The sequence below is a fragment of the Anoplolepis gracilipes genome, chromosome 13, assembly GCF_047496725.1.
Source record: "Anoplolepis gracilipes chromosome 13, ASM4749672v1, whole genome shotgun sequence".
Taxonomy (NCBI): Eukaryota; Metazoa; Arthropoda; class Insecta; order Hymenoptera; family Formicidae; genus Anoplolepis; species Anoplolepis gracilipes.
Window position 1 is genome coordinate 208665 of NC_132982.1, and position 25519 is coordinate 234183.

A 25519-nucleotide genomic window follows, 5' to 3' on the forward strand; every position below is an offset into this window, starting at 1 on the left:
GGCTGTTTTTGGGAACAGTATCCTGCGTCTTGAGCTGAGTTAGCGAGGGGATCTCAGCCTCGGCCTTTTTCCCCATTGGCGGCTGGGTGTGTGCGTTCAGGGGAGCAGCTTGGACCGCCCCCCTGCCCGTTCGTTGTTTCAAAGAATCGCAGCATCCTTTCCCTCAAGTCAATACCGTAGGTGTTGATTGAGGGCTTCGTACAGGATTGCGAATTCGCCCTGGACTGGAAGGCGAGTGATTGGAGGAAGGGGTCGAGGGGATCCACTCAAAAGGGGTCCCTGTGCCTCCGTCACGCTCGCGGCCTGCGGTTCTACCTCCATGCATGGGTCCCCAGTTAGGCTTGAGGACACGCATGCTGGAGATAGTCTGCCCCTTCTCGAGGCGGTCTTCCTTGGGGAGACTTTTTGGGGTGTTTTCAGCCTAACAAACTGCCACTCTTCGCTGTCGGAATCTGACCCTTGGTCAGATTCTATGCGATTCCGTCCTCTTGTGTTCCTGCACCCCTTCTTCTCACTCTTTGTGGCACTTCCCTCGTTGGTCAGGCGAGTACTGAGCTGGTTCGTCAGCACTTTTATCTGATCGGCGAGTTCCGCCATCTGCTTTTTGAGCTCGCTCGTCTCCTTTTTCTTTTCGGCTTTGAGGAGCTCCAATTGGTGCCGAAGTTCCTCCGCTTCAGCGTTGCTCGGTGAGGACGATGCAGTCCTGTCGTGAAGGACTGCTGTGGCAGCCATGATGGACGCCACAGCCTTCTTTATTTCTTCTTCTAGCGGACCTTTGATGTTCTTGGAGACCTGCAAGCTCTTAAAAATGGTCACGCAGTTGGCTATCGTGTCGGACACCACAGCCGGTGTCGGAGAGTGGCGGACCATCTCTCTCGCTACCCTCTGGTTGTTCCGGCATCTCTCCCAGGCCTGTCCTTCGGGCATTGAGGCACCTAGAGCCCAATCCGTGTCCCCTCTCTCTCTGGCCTCTTCCCTCGCTCTGGCCCTTGCCTCCCTTTTCTCCCTTGTCCCTTCACCCGTGGTGATGGGCCTTCCTCTGCCTCTCTTGACGGAGCTGACGTCCGACTGCTCGTCCTCGGAGCCAGCATAATACGACCCAGCGTGCGATTCTGTTTCGTACTCGTCAGGATCACCCGCCACGCTACTGGCGCGTGATCCCACTGGGAACGCCAAGTCCTCGTCACTGGGAGCAGGAGTAATACATGTATCGGTATGTTTCCTCCTTTTCCCGCTCGCTCGGTAGCTATGGCATATATGCCTCGCGTTGTGAGGGCATTTGCTCGTTTTTTTGGCCATTGGAAATTGGAGGTATCTCCTTTCTAGTGCCTCCCTCGCTGCCTTACCATCCTGAATGGCCGTGATGGTAGGTTTGCCGCTAGATGTCGATGGCCCTGTGTACGAAGGCATATCCTTCTCAGAGCCCTCGGGTATTTTGGGGACCTTAAAGGTCTCCTCAGTCGCTCCATCCGCAGACAATTCTGCGGTGTGTTCCGCCTTAGTCTTCTTATTTATTTTTTGGAAATTCATTATTCTGAATAATCCCGCTTCCCGCTGCGGCTCCGTCACCCAGGGTGTACCCTCACCTGCCGCAGAGTGTCCTGGAACATGACCGGCAACACTCCACGACAGGGCCCCAAGTTCCCCCGAAGGGGTGACATACGACACGGGCCGGGGGATATACATCCCCGGCACTGGTCCCCGGCCCCTTACTCACCCATGGAGGTTTTGACCCCTCCATGAGCTTTCGGGGGTTCCCGGCCTCCGACCTTCGGGATACCGCAGCGGGTGGTGCCACCCGGGGGGCCCCATGGACAGTTAATGTGTGAGCCGTTCCCACGAGTGGGAAAGGCCCGTGCTACCTCGCCCTTTCAGGCATACGCCACATTTTTACATCCACTGTCTATCGGAACCGCCCCGAGACGGGCGATGGAAAAATCCAGTAGCGCCTGCTGGTTCGTGTGAGCAGGATGGACAGTTTGGCCACGACGAATAAGCCCATCCTTCCTTCCTTAGGGTGACATAAACTCCGCCGGCTGGCATTCGCCACTATCCGACTCCTTCACCCCGCTATCTTATCCGTCGTGCCCACGGGGACCACGGGGAGGCCTGTCCATTTGCATCCCGACCTGGATGAACGCTTCTGACCCTGTCGGGCGAAGGGAATGGTGGGATAGGTGGGCGTAATAAGGTAAGTGGAGTCCTACCTAATTTTATCTAACGCGACGCGAACGCTGCTCGAGAGCGTGGTTGTCCCGAGAAGATTACGGGGTCACACCCCCATACCCGAAGGCTCCGACCTCTTCGGTTGAACAACGCGCCTACCTAATATATACTCTACGTTTCGTATCCCTTCAGCCAGAGGGATTCTCGGCAAAAATTGGTGAATACGGAAAGGGCCTCTGAGTTTGACACGAAGAAGCGTGCCACATCCGGCCACTGCCATTCACCTTCCGGTACGACGCTTCGCAATATCTCTCTCTGCGCGTCAAAGAGGGGACATTCCAGCAAGAAGTGCTGGACTGAGTCGATTCCACCTCCGCAAATGCACACGTCACTTTCCACGAGACCTAACGACGCGAGTCTTTCTCTAAAATCCCCGTGTCCAGTGAGGACCTGTGTGCTCCAATGATTTATCTCTAACGAACGCGCGGCTAGTCTATCTCGCACGTCCCTAAAAAAGGCGAACGTGGTACGACCCTTACTTGAAGAGTTCCATCGGGTCTGCCACATATTTATCGCCTCATTTTTAATTTCACCACGGATTGGACTTCCTAAATTTGCGCTTTCTGGGCATTGACGCATCACAGGTCTCCGTGAGCACCACTGTGAGCGTTTCTGCCATTTTCTCTACTTCTATTGCGGAGCACAGATCGATAGCCTCCAGTTGCGATCTTGAAAGATCTGTCAGGGTGACAGAGAACCGTTCCCAGTCGGCCCGACTTGTGTCGAACCTCGTGTTCCCAGCGCCCTGATCGGCACCTGACTCTTTCGGCAATCTCAATCTTATGTCCACAGCCCTGTGGTCACTGGTGGTCCAGTCACACCTTACCTTCCAGTCACAGATGAACTTGTTCATGGAGGGCGACGTCAGGGTTACGTCGATGAATGACGAACCCCTTGTCGTCCAAAAGGTGGGCGGCTGTCCAGCATCGTTGACCACTGACAAGCCAAATGCCCTGATGAGGTCCTCGAATCTGGCACCTCTATCGTCTGTCTCTTGGGGACCCCAGAGTGACGATCGAGCATTGGCGTCTACACCTATAATAAGTCTCTCCCCCCTCAGTGAACGAAGCACCGTTTCGAGGTGGCTGAGGTGCTTCTCAATCTCGTCGCTGTACTGGAAGTAGCACGAGACAACGTAAAAGGAGAAGCTGGGGGCCCGCACTTCCACGCAGACACAATGCGTAGTGCCAAGCTGCGAGACGAAAACCGTATCTAAATTGGGATTGCAGATTACCACTGCTGCCCACGGACGTTGTGAGCGCACTGCGGCAACCCTCATCCCTATGCCTAGTCCTACGACTTTGTAAACCGAACCTTGTTTCCCGACGTGTGGTTCCTGCAATACTAAAACGTCAAGTCGCTTTTCGACTACGAGTTGACGTACTTCACCCGTTACTACAGCCGAACGACGCATGTTCAGCTGCAGCATCCTAACACCCGTGGACGCACTACCTAAGCTAGAGCTTATCCTACCTAATTCCTGTGGCACCGGGCCACTCGCTGTGTGGGGTGGGGTTGGGTCCTCGAATCTAACCGTCTTACGCACCGTTGTCGCAATGTTCACGGATCTAAGCGCGGATCTAATCGCGGGCTTCTCTATTTCGCGCGCTATTTGTTTGGCGCCTGTTCCCGATTCTCGCGCTAAATTATATGACGCCGACCTAATCGAAGTAATCAAGCAACGTTCTAGAACGACGCACGCGGTTCTAGTAACGGTTGTATTGCGATCTACTAACGCGGTTCTAGCGGCAGGAAGGCCGCAATCTCGGGGCTGTGCGCCATCGCGTATTGTGTCACGGGCCCGCCCGCGCACAGCTCCGTGAGGCGCTCTCGAGGAGGCGGAGGCCGCCACCGAGCACGCGGTCGAGCAGACCCGCGACTCAACGACGGAGACACCCCGCGCTTCCCTACTCGCGGCCGCGCCAGACCGGAAGCGGTCGGCCAGGCGGGCACTCCTCCTCACCACGTCGAAAATTTTATTTGTGTACGCCATAACTGTTCTTACGAGTACGGTGGAAGGGGTGGTCGAGCGACGTAGAGCCACCTTTACGCCGCCAAGCCTAGATACTCCGGGAGGACGGCAGGAGCGGACCGTTCGCGACCGCGACATTTTTCGTCTACGCGATCATGCAGACCCTAAGCACGGTACCTAACACCTTAGTCTTTAGACGTTAACCCGATACCTGAAAATAAGATTCCTGAAAATAAAGAAGGAATTATTAAACACACTCACGCACTCACACACACACACTCACACGTGGGAGTCACTGAGATCGGGGTGGTCCCCGCCTCTGGCCCGGCGGGTGACTGAGTCACCCATCCAGTCCTTCGGGCGAGGGTCCCGACCGGCTCCCACTTTTCCCCACTGAGGGACGCTTCACGGCAGAAGCACCCACCGCTCCGCACCCTCATCCCGCGGGAGCACCCGCATAAAATTGGGAGGGAAAAAAAAAAAAAAAAAAAAAAACGGGGGACGGCCGTAGACCGTCTGAACAACGCACGCAGTGCGCTTGCCACATAAGAGCCATTCGTTCAGCAAGCTGACACCGACTCGTGGCAATGCTGTTTGGGCACGTTGGCTTCACCTTTCGGTTACTAGGCCCCCTCACCACGTCAAGGTGTGCCCACGAGGGGGGGGGCCTCATGGACAGTTAATGTGTGAGCCGTTCCCACGAGTGGGAAAGGCCCGTGCTACCTCGCCCTTTCAGGCATACGCCACATTTTTACATCCACTGTCTATCGGAATCGCCCCGAGACGGGCGATGGAAAAATCCAGTAGCGCCTGCTGGTTCGTGTGAGCAGGATGGACAGTTTGGCCACGACAAATAAGCCCATCCTTCCTTCCTTAGGGTGACATAAACTCCGCCGGCTGGCATTCGCCACTATCCGACTCCTTCACCCCGCTATCTTATCCGTCGTGCCCACGGGGACCACGGGGAGGCCTGTCCATTTGCATCCCGACCTGGATGAACGCTTCTGACCCTGTCGGGCGAAGGAAATGGTGGGATAGGTGGGCGTAATAAGGTAAGTGGAGTCCTACCTAATTTTATCTAACGCGACGCGAACGCTGCTCGAGAGCGTGGTTGTCCCGAGAAGATTACGGGATCACACCCCCATACCCGAAGGCTCCGACCTCTTCGGTTGAACAACGGACCTACCTAATATATTATCTACGTTTCGTATCCCTTCAGCCAAAGGGATTCGCGGCAAAAATCGGTGAATACGGAAAGGGCCTCTGGGTTTGACACGAAGAAGCGTGCCATATCCGGCCACTGCCATTCACCTTCCGGTACGACGCTTCGCAGTATCTCTCTCTGCGCGTCAAAGAGGGGACATTCCAGCAAGAAGTGCTGGACTGAGTCGATTCCACCTCCGCAAATGCACACGTCACTTTCTACGAGACCTAACGACGCGAGTCTTTCTCTGAAATCCCCGTGTCCAGTGAGGACCTGTGTGCTCCAATGATTTATATCTAACGAACGCGCAGCTAGCCTATCTCGCACGTCCCTAAAGAAGGCGAACGTGGTACGACCCTTACTTGAAGAGTTCCATCGGGTCTGCCACATATTTATCGCTTCGTTTTTTATTCCTACGATCGCGGTTTTTCTTTCGGTTCCGGCGGGGATCTCAATATTACCGATCTTGGCGTCTTTTCCCGATCTAACGTTATAACGCGCGGCACCTTCGCGAAGAACTATGTCTACAGGAGTCGCTCCTCCGACGACGCAAAGCGACTCCCACGAGGCCGTGCGGTATGCGCCAGTCATTGAAATTAGGACTCGACGCTGCAAGGCTCTCAGAATTCTAATATCTCTCTCCGTACACAGGTCGGCCCACCCCGCAGCGGCATAAGCCACTGTCGGTGCGAACACGCCCCGGTAGATTGTGGAGAGTGTCCTAAAACGCAGGCCCCAATGGGCTCTCGCTACTCTACCTAACTTCTCGAACAGCGGACCGACTTTGCTGTTTAAATATTCGCAGTGCGATCTGACCTTTAAATTTCTATCCAAATAGACGCCAAGATACCTAACCGTTCGCTTAAATCCTATTTTCGATTCACCGATTTTAATAATTGGCGGTCTGTTATCGAAGTCGACGGTTTTCTTGCTTGTTTTTCGCTTCCTATCCGGTCGTGCTCCTCCCCGTCTACCTATCGGGTTTCTCGCGATCGCGTCGGATTTCAGAATAATGGCTTCAGTTTTACGCTCGGAAATCTGAAGTTTCGCGGACCTACACCATTCTGTTATTATGTTGACTACACGTTGGCCTTCTGTTTCCAGTTCTCTTCGCGAGTTTCCGTTTATGACGACCACGAGGTCGTCCGCGTACGCGGCGAATCTTTCTGGAATCACGTCTTCCAGTAATCTCAATAGGCCATCAAACATGAGGTTCCAGCAGGCCGGGCCCAGAACGGAACCCTGAGGGCACCCCCTCTCGGCTCGCTTGGACACCTCCGCGGAGCTAAGAGAGATTTTTACATTTCGATCGCTGAAGTAACTCCGGAGAACTTCGAAAATATTACGCGGACAATCTCGTTTCTTAATGCTATCTAACACAAGGGGCCACCAGACATTGTCAAAAGCCCCGGAAATGTCGAAGAGAAGCGCAATGGCGTACCTCCTTTCGGAGGCAGAGACCATCCGTCGCAACTCCACGACAGCCTCCTCCGTCGACCTTCCGGGCATGAACCCGAATTGTCGATCGGAGACCTTCCCCGGTGCCAGTGACGTGTCTAGCAGACGAGCTTTTATAAGCTTCTCGAAAAGTTTTCCTACTACGGAGAGGAGACAAATGGGTCTGTAGGATTTCGGGTCTCTCTCGTCCTTGTCTTCGCCTTTCAGCAGGATTCGGAGTGAACCCTCCTTCCAGACAGAAGGAAAGACGCCCCACTGGAGACACCCGTTGAAAAGCCTAACTAACTGACCGGGGATTATTTTACAGGCCGCCTTGAGTACGGCGACCTCGACTAGATCTAAACCCGGAGCTTTATTGTTCTTAAAAGTCTTCACCGCGCGAGCCATTTCCGCCTCCGTGAAGAAAGAGGCGTCGGCTGTATCGGGAGCGACCCTGCATTCGTTTCTAATTTCACGCTGTTCGAGCGTGTCTTCTATCTCCCGGTCATCTGGGATGTGCACATCCAGGAGGTAACTAGCGGTCTCCCCTAGTGACTTTGTGGAATATTCGCCACACCGGACTGTGCTTAGCACCCCCTCAACCTGGAGTTTGCTCGCCTGTTGCTTGTAAACGAAGCCCCAGGGCTCCCGGTTGCCGTGCGATGTGACGAACTTCCGCCAGCTTGCGAGTTTCGCCCGCCTCACCCCCCTACAGTACTGCCTTTGTGAAGAACGATACTCCAGCAGCACCCGGAGGTAAGTAGGGTCCTCTCGCCCTCCCTGAAGGGCACGACGCAATCTATATACCTGTTTCTTCATTATAGTTAATTTTTTAGTCCACCACGGGTTGGACTTCCTAAATTTGCGCTTCCTAGGCATTGACGCGACACAGGTCTCCGTGAGCACCACTGTGAGCGTTTCTGCCATTTTCTCTACTTCTATTGTGGAGCACAGATCGATAGCCTCCAGTTGCGATCTTGAAAGATCTGTCAGGGTGACAGAGAACCGTTCCCAGTCGGCCCGACTTGTGTCGAACCTCGTGTTCCCAGCGCCCCGATCGGCACCTGACTCTTTCGGCAATCTCAATCTTATGTCCACGGCCCTGTGGTCACTAGTGGTCCAGTCACACCTTACCTTCCAGTCACAGATGAACTTGTTCATGGAGGGCGACGTCAGGGTTACGTCGATGAATGACGAACCCCTTGTCGTCCAAAAGGTGGGCGGCTGTCCAGCATCGTTGACCACTGACAAGCCAAATGCCCTGATGAGGTCCTCGAATCTGGCACCTCTATCGTCTGTCTCTTGGGGACCCCAGAGTGACGATCGAGCATTGGCGTCTACACCTATAATAAGTCTCTCCCCCCTCAGTGAACGAAGCACCGTTTCGAGGTGGCTGAGGTGCTTCTCAATCTCGTCGCTGTACTGGAAGTAGCACGAGACAACGTAGAAAGAGAAGCTGGGGGCCCGCACTTCCACGCAGACACAATGCGTAGTGCTAAGCTGCGAGACGAAAACCGTATCTAAATTGGGATTGCAGATTACCACTGCTGCCCACGGACGTTGTGAGCGCACTGCGGCAACCCTCATCCCTATGCCTAATCCTACGACTTTGTAACCCGAACCTTGTTTCCCGACGTGTGGTTCCTGCAGTGCTAAGACGTCAAGTCGCTTTTCGACTACGAGTTGACGTACCTCACCCGTTACTACAGCCGAACGTCGCATGTTCAGCTGCAACATCCTAACACCCGTGGACGCACTACCTAAGCTAGAGCTTATCCTACCTAATTCCTGTGGCGCCGGGCCACTCGCTATGTGGGGTGGGGTTGGGTCCGCGAATCTAACCGTCTTTCGCACCGTTGTCGCAATGTTCGCGGATCTAAGCGCGGGTCTAATTGCGGGCCTAATCGCGGACTTTTCTATCTCGCGCGCTATTTGTTTTACGCCGGTCTCCGATTCTCGCGCTGAATTGACCGACGTCGACCTAATCGTAGTAATTAGACATCGCTCTAATACGACGTACGCGGCTCTAATCCCGGTTGTTTCGCGATTCACGAACGCGGTTCTAGCGGCAGGAAGGCCGCAATCTCGGGGCTGTGCGCCATCGCGTATTGTGTCACGGGCCCGCCCGCGCACAGCTCGGTGAGGCGCTCTCGAGGAGGCGGAGGCCGCCACCGAGCACGCGGTCGAGCAGACCCGCGACTCAACGACGGAGACACCCCGCGCTTCCCTACTCGCGGCCGCGCCAGACCGGAAGCGGTCGGCCAGGCGGGCACTCCTCCTCACCACGTCGAAAATTTTATTGTTACACGCCATTCTGTTCCCACGAGTACGGTGGAAGGGGTGGTCGAGTGACGTAGAGCCACCTTTACGCCGCCAAGCCTAGATACTCCGGGAGGACGGCAGGTATCCCGGAGCGGACCGTTCGCGACCGCGACATTTATCGTCTACGCGATCATGCAGACCCTAAGCACGGTTCCTAACACCTTAGTCTTCAGACGTTTCGCGGGCCCGACCTCGACGAAAGCGACCACGACGACAACGACGACCTAACGACCGCCCTAGCCGACGAAGCCACAGACGGCAACATCCGAAACCCGATTGTACCTGAAAGTAAAATTCCTGAAAATGAAGAGAGAATTAGTACACGCTCACAGACACACACACACACTCACACGTGGGAGTCACTGGGATCAGGGTGGTCCCCGCCTCTGGCCCGGCGGGTGACTGAGTCACCCATCCAGTCCTTCGGGCGAGGGTCCCGACCGGCTCCCACTTTTCCCCACTGAGGGACGCTTCACGGCAGGAGCACCCACCGCTCCGCACCCTCATCCCGCGGGAGTACCCGCAAAAAATTGGGAGGGAAAAAAAAAAAAAAAAAAAAAAAAAAAAAAAAAAAAAAGCGGGGGACGGCCGTAGACCGTCTGAACAACGCACGCAGTGCGCTTGCCACATAAGAGCCATTCGTTCAGCAAGCTGACACCGACTCGTGGCAATGCTGTTTGGGCACGTTGGCTTCACCTTTCGGTTACTAGGCCCCCTCACCACGACAAGGTGTGCCCACGAGGGGGGGGGGCCTCATGGACAGTTAATGTGTGAGCCGTTCCCACGAGTGGGAAAGGCCCGTGCTACCTCGCCCTTTCAGGCATACGCCACATTTTTACATCCACTGTCTATCGGAACCGCCCCGAGACGGGCGATGGAAAAATCCAGTAGCGCCTGCTGGTTCGTGTGTGCAGGATGGACAGTTTGGCCACGACGAATAAGCCCATCCTTCCTTCCTTAGGGTGACATAAACTCCGCCGGCTGGCATTCGCCACTATCCGACTCCTTCACCTCTTTATCTTATCCGTCGTGCCCACGGGGACCACGGGGAGGCCTGTCCATTTGCATCCCGACCTGGATGAACGCTTCTGACCCTGTCGGGCGAAGGGAATGGTGGGATAGGTGGGCGTATCAAGGTAATTGGAGTCCTATCTAATTTTATCTAACGCGACGCGAACGCTGCTCGAGAGCGTGGTTGTCCCGAGAAGATTACGGGATCACACCCCCATACCCGAAGGCTCCGACCTCTTCGGTTGAACAACGCGCCTACCTAATATATGATCTACGCTTCGTATCCCTTTAGCCAGAGGGATTCTCGACAAAAATCGGTGAACACGGAAATGGCCTCTGGGTTTGACACGAAGAAGCGTGCCACATCCGGCCACTGCCATTCACCTTCCGGTACGACGCTTCGCATTATCTCTCTCTGCGCGTCAAAGAGGGGACATTCCAGCAAGAAGTGCTGGACTGAATCGATTCCACCTCCGCAAATGCACACGTCACTTTTCGCGAGACCTAACGACGCGAGTCTCTCCCTAAAGTCTCCGTGTCCAGTGAGAACCTGTGTGCTCCAATGATTTATCTCTAACGAACGCGCGGCTAGTCTATCTCGCACGTCCCTAAAGAAGGCGAACGTGGTACGACCCTTACTTGAAGAGTTCCATCGGGTCTGCCACATATTTATCGCCTCATTTTTAATTCCTACGATCGCGGTTTTTCTTTCGGTTCCGGCGGGGATCTCGATATTACCGATCTTGGCGTCTTGTTTCGACCTAACGTTATAACGCGCGGCACTTTCGCGAAGAGCTATATCTACAGGAGTCGCTCCTCCGACGACGCAAAGCGACTCCCACGAGGCCGTGCGGTATGCGCCAGTCATTGAAATTAGGACTCGACGCTGCAAGGCTCTCAGAATTCTGATATCTCTCTCCGTACACAGGTCGGCCCACCCCGCAGCAGCATAAGCCACTGTCGGTGCGAACACGCCCCGGTAGATTGTGGAGAGTGTCCTAAAACGCAGGCCCCAATGGGCTCTCGCTACTCTACCTAACTTCTCGAACAGCGGACCGACTTTGCTGTTTAAATATTCGCAGTGCGATCTGACCTTTAAATTTCTATCTAAATAGACGCCAAGATACCTAACCGTTCGCTTAAATCCTATTTTCGTTTCACCGATTTTAATGGTTGGCGGTCTATTCTCGAAGTCGACGGTTTTCTTATTTGTTTTTCGCTTCCTATCCGGTCGTGCTCCTCCCCGTCTACCTATCGGGTTTCTCGCGATCGCGTCGGATTTCAGAATGATGGCTTCAGTTTTACGCTCGGAAATCTGAAGTTTCGCGGACCTACACCATTCTGTTATTATGTTAACTACACGTTGGCCTTCTGTCTCGAGTTCCCTTCGCGAGTTTCCGTTTATGACGACCACGAGGTCGTCCGCGTACGCGGCGAATCTATCTGGAATCACGTCTTCCAGTAATCTCAACAGGCCATCAAACATGAAGTTCCAGCAGGCCGGGCCCAGAACGGAACCCTGAGGGCATCCCCTCTCAGCCCGCTTGGACACCTCCGCGGAGCTAAGAGAAATTTTTACATTTCGATCGCTGAAGTAACTCCGGAGTACTTCGAAAATATTACGCGGACAATCTCGTTTCTTAAGGCTATCTAGCACAAGGGGCCACCAGACATTGTCAAAAGCCCCGGAAATGTCGAAGAGAAGCGCAATGGCGTACCTCTTTTCGGAGGCAGAGACCATCCGTCGCAACTCCACGACAGCTTCCTCCGTCGACCTTCCGGGCATGAACCCGAACTGTCGATCGGAGACCTTCCCCGGTGCCAGTGACGTGTCTAGCAGACGAGCTTTTATAAGCTTCTCGAAAAGTTTTCCTACTACGGAGAGGAGACAGATGGGTCTGTAGGATTTCGGGTCTCTCTCATCCTTGTCTTCGCCTTTCAGGAGGATTCGGAGTGAACCCTCCTTCCAGACAGAAGGAAAGACGCCCCACTGGAGACACCCGTTAAAAAGCCTAACTAGTTGACCGGGGATTATTTTACAGGCCGCCTTGAGTACGGCGACCTCGACTAGATCTAAACCCGGAGCTTTATTGTTTTTAAAAGTCTTTACCGCGCGAGCCATTTCCGCCTCCGTGAAGAAAGAGGCGTCGGCTGTATCTGGAGCGACCCTGCATTCGTTTCTAATTTCACGCTGTTCGAGCGTGTCTTCTATCTCCCGGTCATCTGGGATATGCACATCCAGGAGGTAACTAGCGGTCTCCCCTAGTGACTTTGTGGAATATTCACCACACCGGAGTGTGCTTAGCACCCTCTCAACCTGGAGTTTGCTCGCCTGTTGCTTGTAAACGAAGCCCCAGGGCTCCCGGTTGCCGTGCGATGTGACGAACTTCCGCCAGCTAGCGAGTTTCGCCCGCTTCACCTCCCTACAGTACTGCCTTCGTGAAGAACGATACTCCAGCAGTACCCGGAGGTAAGTAGGGTCCTCTCGCCCTCCCTGAAAGGCACGACGCAACCTATATACCTGTTTCTTAACTATCGTTAGTTTTTTAGTCCACCACGGGTTGGACTTCCTAAATTTGCGCTTTCTGGGCATTGACGCAGCACAGGTCTCTGTGAGCACCACTGTGAGCGTTTCTGCCATTTTCTCTACTTCTATTGTGGAGCACAGATCGATAGCCTCCAGTTGCGATCTTGAAAGATCTGTCAGGGTGACGGAGAACCGTTCCCAGTCGGCCCGACTTGTGTCGAACCTCGTGTTCCCAGCGCCCCGATCGGCACCTGACTCTTTCGGCAATCTCAATCTTATGTCCACGGCCCTGTGGTCACTGGTGGTCCAGTCACACCTTACCTTCCAGTCACAGATGAACTTGTTCATGGAGGGCGACGTCAGGGTTACGTCGATGAATGACGAACCCCTTGTCGTCCAAAAGGTGGGCGGCTGTCCAGCATCGTTGACCACTGACAAGCCAAATGCTCTGATGAGGTCCTCGAATCGGGCACCTCTATCGTCTGTCTCTTGGGGACCCCAGAGTGACGATCGAGCATTGGCGTCTACACCTATAATAAGTCTCTCCCCCCTCAGTGAACGAAGCACCGTTTCGAGGTGGCTGAGGTGCTTCTCAATCTCGTCGCTGTACTGGAAGTAGCACGAGACAACGTAGAAGGAGAAGCTGGGGGCCCGCACTTCCACGCAGACACAATGCGTAGTGCTAAGCTGCGAGACGAAAACCGTATCTAAATTGGGATTGCAGATTACCACTGCTGCCCACGGACGTTGTGAGCGCACTGCGGCAACCCTCATCCCTATGCCTAATCCTACGACTTTGTAACCCGAACCTTGTTTCCCGACGTGTGGTTCCTGCAATGCTAAGACGTCAAGTCGCTTTTCGACTACGAGTTGACGTACCTCGCCCGTTACTACAGCCGAACGTCGCATGTTCAGCTGCAGCATCCTAACACCCGTGGACGCACTACCTAAGCTAGAGCTTATCCTATCTAATTCCTGTGGCGCCGGGCCACTCGCTGTGTGGGGTACGGTTGGGTCCGCGAATCTAACCGTCTTTCGCACCGTTGTCGCAATGTTCGCGGATCTGAGCGCGGATCTAAGCGCGGATCTAATCGCGGGCTTCTCTATTTCGCGCGCTATTTGTTCGGCGCCTGTTCCCGATTCTCGCGCTAAGTTATATGACGCCGACCTAATCGAAGTAATAGAACAACGCTCTAACACGACGTACGCGGATCTAATCCCGGTTATTTCGCGATTCACGAACGCGGTTCTAGCGGCAGGAAGGCCGCAATCTCGGGGCTGTGCGCCATCGCGTATTGTGTCACGGGCCCGCCCGCGCACAGCTCGGTGAGGCGCTCTCGAGGAGGCGGAGGCCGCCACCGAGCACGCGGTCGAGCAGACCCGCGACTCAACGACGGAGACACCCCGCGCTTCCCTACTCGCGGCCGCGCCAGACCGGAAGCGGTCGGCCAGGCGGGCACTCCTCCTCACCACGTTAAAGATTTTATTGAGTTTCATTTTGATTCCCACGAGTACGGTGGAAGGGGTGGTCGAGCGACGTAGAGCCACCTTTACGCCGCCAAGCCTAGATACTCCGGGAGGACGGCAGGTATCCCGGAGCGGACCGTTCGCGACCGCGACATTTAACGTCTACGCGATCATGCAGACCCTAAGCACGGTTCCTAACACCTTAGTCTTTAGACTTTATACGGGCCCGACCTCGACGAAAGCGACCGCGACGACAACGACGACCTAACGACCGCCTAAGCCGACGAAGCCACAGACGGCAACATCTAAACCCGATTGTACCTGAAAATAAAGTTCCTGAAAATAAAGATAGGATTAGTAAACACACACACACACACACTTACACGTGGGAGTCACTGGGATCGGGGTGGTCCCCGCCTCTGGCCCGGCGGGTGACTGAGTCACCCATCCAGTCCTTCGGGCGAGGGTCCCGACCGGCTCCCACTTTTCCCCACTGAGGGACGCTTCACGGCAGGAGCACCCACCGCTCCGCAACCCTCATCCCGCGGGAGCACCCGCATATAATTGGGAGGGAAAAAAAAAAAAAAAAAAAAAAAAAAAAAAAAAAAAGGGGGGGGGGGCCGGCCGTAGACCGTCTGAACAACGCACGAGGTGCGCTTGCCACATAAGAGCCATTCGTTCAGCAAGCTGACACCGACTCGTGGCAATGCTGTTTGGGCACGTTGGCTTCACCTTTCGGTTACTAGGCCCCCTCACCACGACAAGGTGTGCCCACGAGGGGGGGCCTCATGGACAGTTGGGACTGGGTCGCCGCTCCCCGGCCCAATCTTACCCGCCATGGCGGCCAGCTTGCACGCCTCCTTGACGGAAGTTACTTTCCGCCAAAGGGCTCCGACGATGCACCGCTTCGGAAGGGAAACTGTCGCGATGCACCGTCGGGCTCCATCCCGCCGTCGAACCCTGCCTCGGAATACGTCCGAGAGGCTCCGACGGCCGGGCCGACCCGGCGCCGTTGGGCTGTGCCCGTGCGGCCCGCGCCGGCCCTCCTCCGCCTCCCCGACCCCGTCCTCGGAAAACGTTCAAGCGGCTCGGGAGAGGCCCGGCCCGATGGGTCCGGGAGTTCCGGAGTTCCATCGGCCCGTCCGCTCCCCTCGCGGCGCGCACTCAGGGGGCAGAACCCACTGAGCCGCCTGCACGCGAGATGGAGCCCCACGACTGTGGGACGCCAGCCCATGCCAGCACCCACATCCCTCCGAGGGACGCCGCACGGCGGGAACACGCGCGGAAACCCTCATGTGCCAGGAGCACCCAGCGGTGTGTCACGGGCGGGGAGCAGTCCTCCCCCAACAGTGCCGTACCACCGGGCGATTGCACTTAGGGCCGCCTACCCCTACCAGCGATTGGGTCCGCGCTTTAGACCACCCCCAAGGGGGTGGGCGCAGTCCCTAAGGGAGTCGCTGGGCTCCCCTTGTACTCTTACTAAGGATACGGTGCGCTCTTAGTTCCCCTTCCACCCCGGAGGTTCACCCAACTTGGCCGGAGCCGTGTGGGTGTTCCATGGGGTTTCAGGGTTAAGCCTCCTCACCACGACAAGGTGGCGCACGACGAGGAGGGATCGGGGAGGAAATTAACCTAACCTAACCTAACCTAATTTTTTTTTTTTTTTTTTTTTTTTTTTACCAAGCAAAGGGAGGAGAAAATGCAGTTAGGCACACCCCCCGGTCCTCCCGGGGGGTAGTGTTGGACTCACCCGGCCCGTCGGCGCAAGCGCCCGGCCAGTCCTACCAACTAAACTCTCCCCCCCGTGGGCGGGTGTTGAGACCCGCCCACTGCAGGTAAGTCCTGCTGTCTTCTCCATGTGTCCGGGTCACGGGTACGCGTGAGCACTCTTCCGCGACCCGGACGGAAGCGAGGCTTGTTTAGCCACCTAAGTTGTAGATCCTCTGTTTTCTTCTTCGGTTGCTTGACTAGAGAGGCCCTCCTTCGGGACCGGGGGTGGCAAATTGGGGACCTGGGATGGCGTAAGGTTCTCTTCTGTCTGGTCCTCCGATTGTACACCTAAAGCCTTGATAGGATCGTCTTCAGGTTCCTCTGTGTTACGTCTCGTTACCGCCCGCGCTCATTCCTGAGCAGGAGATAGGTTCCGTCTTCGATTACTTAATATGTTGGTTCAACCTAGGGTTAAACTTGAACTATGAGTTAAGAGTATCATAAACTACATGCTATCTTTATACTACATATCACTTTAACTATAACTAGTTTTACGACTAGATTAAATATTTCTTGATTATAACAGCTATATATACGCGGTCTCGCACTATTGCACGGCCGGCTTAGACCTACATACAACCGAGCCCATACGGTGCGAAAATTCCAGGCCCGTCTCTTTACACAGTACACACTGTGTCACTACTTTGCAGCCATTGGCCATCAGGCCAGCTTGGCCGCAATTATAGCAGCAGCTTCCTCTATCTACTGTAGCTGTGCACTTCACACTGATATGGCCAAATGACCAGCACCTGTAACACTGCACAGGACGCTCCACAATTTTCACTTTCCCTCTGCACCATCCTATAACTAATGCACCTTTTTTGGATATCTTGGAAGCCACCAGCACCGGACAGTTCGCCTATGCTATGTACGTGGCATCGCCTTTGAGGTCTTCCTAAAATTGCTCACTTTAATCTCATCCCGATGGCAGTCACCCTCACGGGCTAAAGCCATCGCGACATCCTCTTCAGTGATGGAAACGTCCAAACCCGAGATTCTCATCTCGGCTCTCAGCTGGGGCCTAGTCACCCTGGCAGAGTCACCCAGAACCCGGGTGATTTTCTCTTTCAGAGCGTCGGCCTTGCTTCCGTCCCCACAGCCAGTGAGTTCCACGATTAGTCCTCCGTTGACAGCTCCTCTGACTTAGGTTCCCTCTATTCCTAAATTCTTCAGATTAATCTGTTCGCGGACCCTACACAGAGCCTGAGCGTACGACGTCTTGGAAGTATCCACTCTAATGAGAACCGCAGCTGTCCTGGCGAGACGAGACTTATTCCTCAGTCTAGCCAGTTCAGGTGACAGGTCTATCCGTCCAGGAATTAATTAATTTCTTAATTAATTAATTCCTTAATTAATTAATTAATTAATTAATTCCTGCTGATAATTTTCAATCCCTGGAGAGTCCTCTGTAGAATTGTCTCTGGAAGTGCTGGGAGCCTCCAGAGTCTTCTTCTTTTTCCGCGTCTTAGGAGTAATCCATTGTTTTCTTTCCCTCTTTTTTTAGGCATCATCGACAGTTTGCTCTTCGTCGAGGTCGAGTTCGGACTATCGGCATCCTTTTCGACTATACAGATCGTAGGGACCGGTGTACTCGCGTGGGCAATCTCCCCTTTGAGCACAATCTTCCTCAGCTCGCTGACTTCCCTTCTAAGTTCCTGGATGTCGTCCTCATACTTTTGCCTTGCTTCTTTTTTTTGTTCCTTCATGGTAACCTTGACGATATTGGTAAATTCTGTCACTCCATCTTTGATTCCTTGTATGACGTCGTCATTGTCACGTCCTATTACTGGAACATTCTTTTCACCTTGTAGGTCACGCACCTTGGCGTGCAACACTCTATTTTCTTCCCTGAGCGTTTCAACCTCAAGAGATATGGCATCATATTTGTCCAAGGTCCGCAATGCTTCTCTCAGCTTCTTACTTATAGCGTCTAGAGCCTCCTTGTAGTCTTCGCAACAATCTCTTTCGTCGATATTGCCAAGCGCGCTCAGCACGTCGTACGTAGCATAGCACCTGTCAAACATCCTCCGCTGGTCATTTTCGCCTATATCTTGGCGACTCTCCACGAATTGGTAAACCTCTTCTATCCAGGTTTTGCCGGCATCCGTAAGAACATCGTGATCGTAACCGACAAGTTTCTCAAACGCTACAGATTTCCTACCTCTAAGATATCTATCAAGTTTAAGACTAATTACTTCACCATTTTTGTCCTTGACCTCACTAATCACCTCCGCTTCTTTATCGGTAGGCGAGAGGTCTTCTTCATAATAGTAAAACATTTTCCTCATCTTTTGCGTGCTCTTCGCCATTATGACCTCTAATGCCTACTTATTGTCGTTTATTGTTTTGTCTAATTCTATAATTAGCCTATCATAAACTATATCTATTTTAATCAAGTCTCTTAGTGCGCATGCACACAAGAAGACTTTAACACGTAGTCGCGTTTCAAATACGCAGCAGGAAAGAGAGCGTCCAACGAGGACCCCCAGGCACAGCGCGTACTCCCCAACAAACGCGTGATCGTACTGCCGTACTGCGCACTGCAAAAGTCCAATTTTGGGTTAGAATCGGAAACCAGATGTGTTGTGGCCCTCAATGAGAGCCCATGAATAAAACCATATTGATGCGCATGCTAATCTATAACCTCAATTTTAATGCGCACCAATAATTGGGTTTTGGGTTCAGGGATAGTTAGGGGATCTCCATGTGTCTCCAAAAATCCAATTGCGCATCCACAAAAAGTTTCACAGCGTTACTGCACAACCTCTAAAGTTTGCACCAATGGTATGTGCTATCGTAGTTGCAACACGTTGGTGAACACTACCTTATGTCTCATTTCAAGATTCGAGCTCGGAGTCTCGAAATATTCGCTAAAATACTATTTCCCTATCTGGTTACTTTGGAACGCATGTGAGACTCATGCGAACTCACCATAGTCATCGGCGAGACGCGAACTTACTATCGCGACTGTCGGCACGAATTAATTCTGGTCGTGATTGTATCACTACCCAAAATGGCCGCCAACATCGCGATCGCGCTGCTCCCGCGTGTCGCTCAATTTGTTCCTTTGTTAATAACAAGGTTTGTGTTATTTCCGCGTGTCGCGCCCGTCAAGGTGGCTACTGGGGGTCACCCGCCTCCCCGCGTGCCCCAACAGTGCTTGACGTAGCTCAACTAAGTGCCAATTATCTTGCGCGACCCCGATGCGCGGTGACAATTATCGCGCTGCTAATGATATGTGCCGTCACTTCATTTAATACACAGCGCTGCCACTGACAAGGATCTCAGCCTCGCAGGGCAGATATCGCTTGTGATTTATCATCCACTACACGTGATCGTTTAGTAATTGTACTCCTATTGTCTTCAGGCACCGAGTTCATTTAGGCAGGCCGAACATAACCGCACCTGTCATGCCAAGTATCGTAAGCCGAAGGAAGTATCGATAAATATATCTATACAAAGCGTAATACTTATTCACGTCTATATTATTATCCACGATATTAATTAGTTCTTATTTCAGGTATACAAGTATTCGCAATCGTTTGCTGTTGTGACGCCGGGAACATGCATCAGATGCGCCAGAAAGGCGCATCGACAATACAAAGTATCATCAACAACAGTACGTTCCGGTTTTATTATATTTTACAATCTATTACAGCGGTCAACGCAGTGCAACTACAGATAACCAACAACTTTATCTTTTTACAGGTTACTAATCTTCAGCACTACACCGGAGAGGATGACAACACATCATCGACTCGTCGACGGTGTTAGCTTTGCAACGATTAGCGTTACGGTAAGTATTCGTCTGTTATTTAATAATATATGTAATATTATTTAATATTAAGTATAATGCTTCTTGTTTCAGGTTCCTCATCAGAATTATTTCTGTCGCAAGATGTTTTGCAGTGTCGAAAGCGCTCTAGGCTCATCAACGACGCTGGCAGACTCACCCACAATATTTATAGTTAATAAAGATATTACGGTAAGTATTCGTCTATTATTATTTATTGCAATAATCCTAATGCTCCTAATGAACAAATTGTTTTTTTGTTTCAGCACCTGTCATCGACCAAGATCATCTAACCTGCATGTGTCACTGAACATGTGTGCGACCGCCAAGCTCACCGGAGGATCCAAACACTCAACAGTATCACTTAGTAAGACGGCTACGCATACCGGACACCGCTAATTATGCTCTTCACGTTCCAGTGGAGATTGCTTCAATACTTTCAATATTTCTTCTAAATTAAACGTCTGTTAATCGTACAACATTATTAAGTAATTATACACTATTATTGTTTCGTTCTTTTCAATATATTATTCCTCTATGTGCATAATTCGCAGATAACCTGTTACCCCATAGCCGTCATTGATATGTGCACGGTCGCCAGACGCACCGGAGAAAATGGTTCCTCAACAGTGTATGCGGCGTACACAATTCATAATTTTGGTAATATAATGCGTATTCGTCTGTTGTATAGTATAAACAACATTCATGTATACAACCATGTATATATATGATAACCCAGTGCATTTACAGGTAATCTACAACTGTCACTATCGCCTTTATTACCAGATGCACCGTAAAACCAGATCCTTGATCACACTAAGTATGAATGTACACAAGGATTCTCTATTCTAATATTATAATAAGTATTTCCTATAATTATGGTCTTTCTCTTTAAAGGTAATTAACTATCCAAAAAGAGTCATAATCGAGCGTTTCTAATACTACGGTAAGTAATACTATTTCTATAATAATTCATTATTTATGATATATTCTTCTTGTTTTAGGTTTCACAGGATACTATCTCTCCTGGAATTCCTTCAAATCTGTGCTTCTATCTTCATACAAGATAAGTAACTCTCTGTGCTTATTCGTTGGAGTGAATAAATATACTATTTATTATCTAATCAAGCAAATACGTCTGTGTCATAATAATCATCTAATGTTTTTTTATTTTATCCTTGTTTCAGAAACTCCAACGCGCGAAGCAGACAGGAGGCCACGAATATCACCAGAGTCGAATTCCGCCATGTACAGACACGCCATCGTCAGGAAGTCCTCGCGCGCGAACCATCTTCAGCGAAAGATCTTCAGATATTTCCTAGAAAGAAAGAGCAGAGACCAGACGAGCGCGATCACCGAAACAAGTTTCAGTGATTAACGGATCATGTTGACATCACGGTCGACAGTTGTTCGCCGAATAAACAACCTTCTGGAGTCCGCACGACGCCGTCCTGCAATAGTCTCCGGCTTCGACAAGGAGCCCATGAAAGAAGCCATTATCGTAAAAAGGGTACGTATAGTCTGTTATTACATTTGTTTATACTATATTAATAAGAGCAAGTGACAGATTTGATAACCTATAAACTTTGTTCTAGGTTACTGCCACTGTCCATCACTGACGCTCCAAGATGAAACCTCAATTTTATAAATAAAAATATAAAAAGATCGTCTATTTTATTCTACCTTAACTAACAAAAATGAAAGTACATGTACCATTGCACAGAGGTTCGATGTTAGTACTAATTTTTGTGTTAATAGTACGGTTATTTCGTCTATTTTATGTCTAATTATTTAGGTCACTTTTTTATGTGTTAATATGTAGTTATTATCTGATCCTATGTTTCTAATATTTTAAAAATCATCCATTTAATCAAGAACATGTAGCATTGTCACTGTTGTACTTGTTTGTTCGCCATTTCCAGTAGGTTTCCCTTTCCACATGTTTCTTGTCTTTTCCAATCGTCACTCCCGTTATCCACTGTTAGGACTACCAACCCCTTAGCAGTTAAGTCAAGTTCCTCTGCCTGTCTTTCTAATCCCTAAATGTGTCACTGTTTCCAAATGTATATTTCATGTCATCCGTTTTATGTCATCCAAGTGTATTTCGTCTGTTCTAGTGTGTCATGTCCTTTGTCAATCGCCAAGAGAACACTCCACTAAAGACATTAAAAAAAATTTTATAAATAAATTATGATGCATATAAATAAAATTAATTTTTTAGTTGTATTAAACTTTGAATAAATATTGCATATTAATATTATATTTTAATGTATTATGAAGCATAAAAATTTTTGAAATTTTTTGAGATAGTTTAAATCTATTAAATATAAAAAAATTAATTTAAATGAAAACATATATAAATTATGTATGATTTATTCTATCAAAATAATCCTTTTATCAGGCATATCATTAAATAAATTTTTAGTTATTAATAAAATTTAAATAGCAAAAATAATTAATTAAATAAGAGAAAGATAAAATTTCTATATTTAGGGTATGAACCTAAAAGCTTAGAGAATTAGCTTACTTACTTTAATTAAATAAATATAAATTAGTATAATATTTTTGAAAATTGACTATTAATCATTAGTTAAAATTAAATATGATAAGTAAATTTAATTTAAAAAAAGGTTATAAGTAAATTTAAATAAATAATTTAAATTAAATTTGTATTAGTAAAAATAATAAAAGAATTTATTAAAATTAAAGTAGTTATAAAGATTAATTAATAAATTAAATAAAAAAATATTATAAATAAAATTATTATAAAAATTGATTTTTTAAAAATAATTAGTTATTATAGAATTAAAAAAGTATAATTAGTTAAAATAAAATTCAGAGGGAGAGAGTAATTTTATTTAAATTTAATAATTGACTATTTTAATTATATGTATTTATAAAAAAAAAATATATTATTAAAATTAAAATTAAAAAACTTATCTATAAATAAAATAATTAATAATAATTAAAAATCTTATTTATATAAATTTAAGGAAAGTATTTTATAGAAAGTAAAAAAAATTAAAAATTTAAATTTTTATTTATATATACATTAATATTATTTAATAATTATTATTTAATGTTAATAAAATATTTTAATTATTTTTATAAATATATAATTAATTATATATATTTAAAATATTTAATTAACATTAATTATTTAATATTAATTAATTAAAACTTATTAATCATTATTTTTAATTTAAAATATTAAAAACCTAAAATATAGAAAAAAAAAATTATTTATTAATAAAATATTTTAATATATTTAAATAATTATTAATAATTAATAATAATGATAATAATATAAAAAAGGGGGGGGGGAATATTATTTAATTTTTTTTTATGTATATTATAAATTAAATTTTATATTCATATTAAATTTAAATTTAAATTATTTTTATAATTTGTTTTTAATAATTAATAAATATAATTAAAAATTAATTTTTTTTTTAAATTTATTTTATAATTTAAAGTATAAATAAAATTTTAAAAAATTATATAAAATTTAAATAATTTAATAATATATAAATTAGTATTTATAATAATTAATTAAATGAAAATTTATAATAGAAAATTATAATTTATTATTAATAAATAAAGTGCCAGCAATTGCGGTTTATACTTTAAATAAAAATAAATTTAAATAATTATATATAAATATAAAATATATAAATAAATAAATATATTTAACTAATTTATTTTTTTATGGTGAAATATGAATAGATATTAAAAGTTAAATAATTTTATTTAAATTAATAATAAAATTAAAAAAATTTATATAATAAATTAGGATTAGATACCCTATTATTTAAATGAAAATAAAATATAATTAAATATTAAATGTTAATCATTAAAAATAAAAAATTTGGCGGTATTTTATGATTTAGAGGAACTTGTTGATTAATTTGATAATCCACGAATAGAATTACTTAATTTAATTTTTATATATTGTTGTTGAAAAATTATATTAAAAGATTAATAATTTAAAAATTTAATTATAATTATAATTCAAATCAAAATGTAGAATAGTTAAGATTTAAATGAGTTACATTTAATTTAATTAATTGAAATAAATTTTTAAAGTTTTATAAATATTGAATTTAATTGTAAAGTTAAAAAAATATTTAAATTGAATTTTAATTAAAATATGTACAAATTGCCCGTCATTTTCATTAATAAAAATTTATGGAAAAAGTCGTAACAAAGTAAATATATTGGAAAATGTATTTAGAATTAAAAAAAATTTTAGTTTAAATAAAAATTTTTCTTTTACATTGAAAAGATTAATTAAAAATTATTAAAATTTTATTATAATTAATAAATAAATTATTAATAATAAATAAATATAAGAAAAAATATTATAAATTATTAAATAAAATTATATTAAAAAAAAAAAGTTTTAGTAAAAAATTTTAAAATAATTATTTTAATTTTAATGATAATGTAATGTAAATGAAAATAAAAAAATTTTTAAAAGTAATTTTAGTTAAATGTACCTTTTGTATCAGGGTTTATTAAAAAAAATTATTGATAAATAAATTTCTCGAAAGAAAAAGAGTTAAATAAATAAATAAAATTTAATATAAAAAAATTATTTTTAATATTTATTTAGAGAAGAATATTTTAATCAATTTTTTTGATATCCAATTTTTTTTTTTATATAAATTTAATTTAGATATAAATTTAAATATGTAAATTTTTATTAAAGTTTAAAATAGTTTTTATTTACAATAAATATATTGATTTATATTAAAAATTTATGGGATAATCTATAAATTAATTTTAAAATTTAAAAAATTTATTAATATTATTTATAAAAATTTTATAAAAATGGTTTTAAAATTTAAAATTTTTTGAAAAAATTTAATAATTTATTTATTTTAGCATAGTTTAATTATAATTTTAAAATTAAAATAAATTTAATAAATTAAAAAGATATTTTTATTAATTTAAATTAAAAATTAATAATGATAAAATTAGTAGTATTTATAAAATTTATTTTTAAAGATTTGATAATAATTAATAATTTATATTTAATTAAAGAATTAGGCAAAATAAATTTATTTAATATATTTAAATAAAATTAAGTCCACCTGTTTAATAAAAACATGGTTTTTAGAAAATAATTAAAGATTTGTTCTGCTCAATGATGTGTATTAAATAGCCGCAGTAATTTGACTGTGCTAAGGTAGCATAATCATTTGTCTTTTAATTGGAGGCTGGAATGAAGGAATGGATGAGATTTAAGCTTTTTAAATTAAATAATAAAAATTTAAATTTTGAATAAAAATGTTCAAATAATATTATGGGACGATAAGACCCTATAGAATTTAATATAATTTTTATTAAAATACATTAGTTTTTAAATTTAGTATAAAATTATATTTAGTTGGGAGGATTAAAAAATTTTTTAAACTTTTTTAATTTTATTTAATAGATAATCATATATTTATGAAAATATGAATAAGTTTTAAAAAAAATTATTGAAAAATTAATTACCTTAGGGATAACAGCGTAATATTTTTTTTAAGATCATATTATAAAAAATGATTGAGACCTCGATGTTGAATTAAAATAAAAATTAGATGGAAAAATTTAATTATTTAGTCTGTTCGACTATTAAAATTTTACATGATTTGAGTTTAGATCGGCGTAAGCCAGATCGGATTTTATCTATAATTAAAGTGTAAATAAATTTGTACGAAAGGACTTTTTATTTGAAATTTTTTTTAAATTAAAGAATAATATTAATTTTATAAAAATTGTAGATTACTTTGGAAGAATAGT

At 46.1% G+C, this 25519-nt stretch overlaps 2 long non-coding RNA genes across 2 annotated transcripts; both read left to right on the plus strand.

Moving 5' to 3' along the window:
• Positions 1 to 18967: 18967 nt before the first annotated feature.
• Positions 18968 to 20106, plus strand: LOC140672690 (uncharacterized). Its single transcript, XR_012047937.1, has 4 exons — positions 18968 to 19555; positions 19645 to 19732; positions 19805 to 19921; positions 19996 to 20106. It is a non-coding gene; the product is annotated as an uncharacterized lncRNA (long non-coding RNA).
• A 141-nt stretch (positions 20107 to 20247) lies between these two features.
• LOC140672826 (uncharacterized) lies at positions 20248 to 20872 on the plus strand. The gene is made up of 4 exons (XR_012047952.1): positions 20248 to 20389; positions 20480 to 20549; positions 20627 to 20675; positions 20734 to 20872. It is a non-coding gene; the product is annotated as an uncharacterized lncRNA (long non-coding RNA).
• Positions 20873 to 25519: the final 4647 nt, after the last annotated feature.